The 6,406-nt window shown below is 35.9% G+C and overlaps 1 pseudogene; it reads right to left on the bottom strand.

Moving 5' to 3' along the window:
* Nucleotides 1-266: 266 nt before the first annotated feature.
* On the bottom strand, nt 267-2,284 carry LOC100619164 (tyrosine-protein phosphatase non-receptor type 2-like; annotated as a pseudogene).
* Between the last annotated feature and the right edge of the window lie 4,122 nt (nt 2,285-6,406).

The raw sequence follows: 6,406 nt of genomic DNA, 5'->3' as shown, positions 1-6,406 counted from the left end.
TAAGTACTTTTTTTTTTAAATAAACATTAACATCTTTATTTTATATAGCAGTTTACAATTTGGTTTTCAGAAGAACATGCAGGTCAAAGTCCTGAGATGCTGATTTGTAACTGATTTCCATCACTTATCTGGTTGGTGTCTATTCTATTACGCCATTTTCAGGTACAGGTAGGGAGTTGCTGCTAAGAGACAAAGCCCTAGGTAACTGCTGCAGCAACTGAATCAACTACTAGTGCAGAAGCTTGCTGTGCAAATTAAGGCTTTATTTATAAGGATTGCTGCTGAAAATACATTGTCCAGCAAGCAAAAGTGCCAACCAAAATGATTGTACCAAACCCGATCTTAGTGAGAATAGGTTTCCAATATGACCACCTTTTTCTTTTTCGTTCAGTCTCAACCTCGGTTTCATCTGCTGCACCTTTTGAGCCCTATTAGCTTTTCTGTCTGCTTCCGAACAGCACTTTCAGTGCTCTCTGTCACTGTATCTTGCATCTTGGTGGAGAGTTCTGTAAGGTTTATTTTGTCATCTTTTTCGCCACCTTCTAACTCTACCCTATTCCCATTACACTTTCCACTAATTATTTTAGTTGGATGAAGTGGTGGATGTTCATAGTTAGGTGCCTCGTCTTCATTAGACAGTTCTTTCCACTGCTTCTGTATATTTGATCTCCCATTATAAAATTTGCTCCTTCTATTACAGCCATGTATGAAAATCTTAGTTTGTCTGGAGTCTGAATAAGTCCCATTCGAAATTTTCTCATTCACTAATACTTGCTTAAAACAGAAAAAGGATCATCTCTTTTTTCCATCAGGACAAGATAAGTATCAATCAATGAAAATGTGCCAGACCGGCCAATGCCTGCACTACAATGAATTATTGCAGGTCCATATTCAGCACTCAGGGAACCAGATTCTCGAACTTTAAATAAGAAGTTGAGGAATGAAAAACTTGTACAAGAATATTCATAGCTGCACTCTTTGTGGTGGTCAAAAATTGGAAAATGAGGGGATACCCTTCAATTGGGGAATGGCTGAACAAATTGTGGTATATGTTGGTGATGGAATACTATTGTGCTAAAAGGAATAATAAAGTGGAGGAATTCCATGGAGTCTGGAACAACCTCCAGGAAGTGATACAGAGTGAAAGGAGCAAACCAGGAAATCATTATACACAGAGACTGATACACTGTGGTACAATTGAACGTAATGAACTTCTCCATTAGAGACAATGCAATGTCCCTGAACAATCTGCAGGGATCTAGGAGAAAAACACTATCCACAAGCAGAGGATAAACTGTGAGAGTAAAAACACCTAAGAAAAGCAACTGCTTGACTACAGGGGTGGAGGAGATATGACTGAGGCCGGCTATGGGAGAGGTGGTTGGGGGTGGGGGGGCAGGAAAATAAAATGATTTATGTTTCCAATGAATAATGTTTGGAAATGACCAAATAAAATAATGTTTAAAAAATAATTTTGGAAGCACTAAACAAATTAATTAAATTAAACAAATAATTCTGGAAACATTAAAAAAAGAAATGCCTTTATCAGAGACATATTTCCCAGTTTTTTTTTTGTTTCCCTTCTGAACTTATTTGTATAAAACCTTCTTAATTTTATGTAATCAAAGTTATCTATTTTACATTTAATAAAGTTCTCTATGTTTTATTTGGTCATTAAAAAAAGAAGAAGAAGTTGAGGAATGAAGCTGGTGATTGAGGGACTCCAAAATCTGGCCATGTAGTATAATGGAAATGAGATATTAACCTGATCTCACCACTATGAAGATTTTCTAATTTTAGTAGATGAGCTGTATAATATGATTTGACATCTTCTGACACTAGCCTCACACAGAATCCTATCTCTTCAAACACCATCACTTGGTCTTCTTTGGTTGGCCAATATTGTGCTCATTTTACTGAATCTTTCTCCACAAATCGATTTAGCATGACAACTGCTTCGGACTTTTGCTGCCATACCATTAGCCAAAAATGACAACAAGTATTAGGAAGTGGACCATGGGCTGACATCTCTGTATCTGTTTCGAGTTCTATATTCTAGAGATTTCGCCTCTTTATGAGGGAAGTCATGGGGCTGACTTCGAATTTCCAAGTACATGGGCCGCCACCGGTTCTCAGCACCCACCTCCTCAAACTCCCGCTCCATGGTATCCGACATGGTGGCGGGCGAGACCTGGCGCGAGAAGAGCCGCCGCGGCCGGAGAGGCACATGCCCTGTCCTCGCTGTATAACAGCAGAGTGGGAGCCGCACTCCTTTCCCTGGCGGTGGCCGCCTAATGCAGGCGCGCTCAGCTTTCCCTGCTTTCTCCTCCTTCCCGCTCCCCCCCTCCCCCAACCCCCAGCGACGACGCCTTAGAGCTAAGTTCTGAAAGAAACAATGAATTCTAAAAGTAGAAGTGAGGAATAAATGCATTCCAGACCGGGGGAAAAGGGGAGAGATATGTGCAAAGACACATAGATGAGAGATGAGATGTCATGTATGATGAACAGGATATACCATTTCGTTGTACCATGAGGTGTGTGAAGTGAAGTAATGGCTGGAAGGTGGAAGACATTATGGAGGGCTGTAAAAAGCAAACAGAGGAGTTTGTATTGGATAATAGAGATAATGGGGAGTTCATTGAGCAGTAGAGTGGTATGGTTTGTCCTGTGCTTTAGGATAGCACTTGGGCAGCTATATAGAGGATGGTTTGGAGAGGAAAAAGATTTGAGGAAGTGAAACTGATTAGAAGCATTAGTCCAAGTAAAAGATGATGTGTACCTGAAATAGAGTAAAGGCTTTAAGAGTGGAGAGAGGGGCACTAGTGTGAGAAATGTTGTGAAGATAGAATCAATGATATTTTACAAATTATTAGGCATGTGATAAAGGAGAATGAAGAGACAGAAATATGTCCGAGGTTGTGAACCTGTGGGAAAAGAAGGATGGTGGAATGCTATGGATTTTGACTAAAGGAGAATGAATTAATTGAATTTTTGGATTTGTTTTGTTTGAAATGTCAATGGGACATCTGGGTAGGTTGAAATGGTCATTTGGCAATTGGTGAGTCAGGACTGGATTTCAAGAAAGTGATCCTGGTTAGATCTATAGCTCTGGGCATCATCTGCATAGAGATGACAATTAAACCCATGAAGATGTATGAGGTCACTGAATAAAAGAAAGACTGTGTAGAGAGAGGAGAGAAGAGAAGAGAGCTCTAGAAAATACTTTGGATTACACCCTCAGAGCATGTGGTATGGATGATTGTTTGGCATCCGGAGGCTGAAGACATTCAGCAAAGGGCATAGGAGAAAAAACAAGAGAAAACAATGTCACCAAAATTCAGAGGAAAGATAGTATGTAAGAGGAAAGGGCAACCAATAGTGTTAAATGATGCAGAGTAGTAAAGAAGGATGAGGAAAATCCAGATATATCAGTGTTTGAAGCAACCATTAAAGTCTTTATTTTTTGTGTTTAAGTTGGACTGGAGGAGGAGCACATCTTTTTTTGGAAAGAAAATTATAAAATATACATAGCCATTTGCAGCTTCTCAGAGCCAGTTATTTATTTGTGTATTTGGACATCTTATCTTTAAGTACTTTTATTTGTTTTTACAAAAACAATTATGCTTTCATTAATTCATTTTGTTTTGATAAATCATACACACTCCAACAAACCCCCAAAGCATAATTGTCTCAAATTTTTAAACAAAAGAGCATGAGGGTAATTAATGCTGTTAGTATTTGCAATTTACCATTTGTTATAAAGAAAAGAGAACTTTAATAAGGTAGTACCAGTTTTTAAAAAATTAAGTTTATTGGTTTGTTTGGTTTTTATATCTTTTAAATTTCTCCCTTTACCTTCTCTCCTCCCCTCCTAAATCACCTCTTATAATTGGTTTTTAAGAAAATGAGTGATGAAATCAGTAAAACCAATTAATAAAATGAAAAAATCTAACTAATTATATATATATATATGTATACACATATACACACACACACTATCTCACACCCATGAATGCCTTTCCTCCACAAAGGAATGAGAGATTGGGAGAGTAATTTCTTTAAGTCTATGCTTATTCTTTGTGATATTGCAACATTCATTTTTAATTATTTTGTGGTGATTGTTATTTCTATTTATAATTATGTAATTGTATATTTTTTCCTGTCTCTATTTACTTTGATTAGTTCATATAAGGATTTCCATGTTTTTCTCTATTCATCATGTTCATTGACTCTTACAACACAGTGATATTATATTACATTAAGGTACCATGTTTACTTAGTCATTCATTCTTTAATTGATATTTTTTCAGTGCTTTTGTTCCTGTAAAGAGTGTTACTATAAAAATTTTGTATTATATGGGCCCTTTCTTTTTCTTAATGATCTCTTTGGAACATGAACTTAGCACTGGAATCTCTGGGTCAAAGGGAATGGATATTTTACCTACTTTCTTTGCAGTTAGAAATTGGTTTCCAAAATGATTGTTTATTCACAACTCTACTAATAATGCATTAATATACTTGTCTTTCCACAACCCTTTCAACATTGATTATTCCCATTTTTGTCATCTTTGTCAATTGCTAGATATGAAGCAAACTCTTAGGGTTGTTTTGATGTGCATTTCTCTTATTTTTAGTGATTGGAATATCATTTCATATGATTGTTAATAGTTTGCATTCTTCTTTTGGGAATTGTTTGTTCACATTTTTTGAGCACTTATCTATTAGGGAAAGACTTTTGGTCTTATAATTATCTTAGTTGTCTATGTTGACATATCTGAGCAATTTGATACAATCCCCACACACACATACACACACATTTGACTGCTTTTCCTTTTATCCTATATGCATTCATTTTTTTGGAGGAGGTGGAGATAAAAGTTTTTTAATTTCATATTATCAAAGTTATCAAATTTATCTTTTATAATTGTCTGTATTTTCTTGTTAAGAATTCATCTCCTACTTATAACTGTGAAAAGCACTGATGTCCATTGAATTTTATCTGAGTTCTATTGTCATTTAAAGTTGTTTTCATTTATATTGTTTTGTTGTTGTTTTGTTCTCTCCACTTTATTATTTTGTACAAATCTTCCCATATTTCTTCAAATTCTCCATATCTTTTGTCATTTATGGTACAATAATATTCCATTATGTTCATATGCTACAATTTGTTCCGCCATTCTCCAATTGCAGGGCCTACAGTTTGTCTTTAGTTGATATTGCAAACAGCACTGTTATGAACATTTTTGCACAGATAGGTCTTTTCTTGCAGGCAATTACCTACTTGGGGGGTGTAAACACAGTAGTAGAATCTCTGAGACAAAGGATATGAGGAATTTTGAAACTTTTCAAAGAAATTTTTTAAAAAATTATTAATAACTACATTAACAATCCAAGAATTTAAGCAAATTTGGCAACCTCTAATGTCCTAAAAAATATTATAGGGTAGCCTGTGGAAATGTTTGGAGTATACACAGTATTGTCTTTCCAATCAGCCTTCATTGTCTCAAAATATGCAATCAATTGCCAAGTGTCACTGATTCTGCTGCCAAACATCTCATATTCATTTCCTTTTGCCCAAGCATATAGCTGCCATTCTATTTCTCTCTCACCTACTCCTTTTTGCTCTATTGGAATAGTCTCCTAATAGGTTTTCCTTTATATTCATATTTTAATCCATCTTCCACACAGTTGCCAAATTGCTTACTCCTAAAACGTGAATCTAACCATGTCATTACCATGTTTAAGAAACTTCTGGGGCTTCCTTTTGTCTCTGGGATAAAATGTAAACTATATTTGGAATTTAAAGCCTTTTAACATCTGGTTCCAATCAACTTTTCAAGACCGATTTCATATGTCCATCTATATATATATAGATGAACACATATATATAGATGAACATACTGCTCTCTATACATATTTTCCCATATCCATGAAGTCACATAGGCTATCTCTTGCTCACCCCACTCCCACTCTCCTATACCTGGGATCCTTACCCTCCTCACCTTTACCTCTTAGAAACCTTCTTTCCCTTTAAGATTCAGCTCAAGAGTTACTTTTTATATACACCAATTTAGGAGAAATGGATGAATATATACAAAAATACAAACTGCCTAGACTAACAGAAGAGGAAATAGAATTCTTAAATAATCCCATATCAGAAATTGAAATCCATCAAGCTATCAAAGAACTTCCTAAGAAAAAATCCCCAGGGCCTGATGGATTCACCTGTGAATTCTATCAAACATTCAGAGAACAATTAACCCCAATACTATACAAACTATTTGACATAATAAGCAAAGAGGGAGTTCTACCAAACTCCTTTTACGACACAAACATGGTACTGATTCCAAAACCAGGCAGGTCAAAAACAGAGAAAGAAAACTATAGACCAATCTCCCTAATGAAT

This window comes from Monodelphis domestica, chromosome 1, assembly GCF_027887165.1.
Source record: "Monodelphis domestica isolate mMonDom1 chromosome 1, mMonDom1.pri, whole genome shotgun sequence".
Classification (NCBI taxonomy): domain Eukaryota; kingdom Metazoa; phylum Chordata; class Mammalia; order Didelphimorphia; family Didelphidae; genus Monodelphis; species Monodelphis domestica.
The sequence above is the reverse complement of the archived record's forward strand: the minus strand, read 5'-3'. Positions and strand labels throughout refer to the sequence as shown.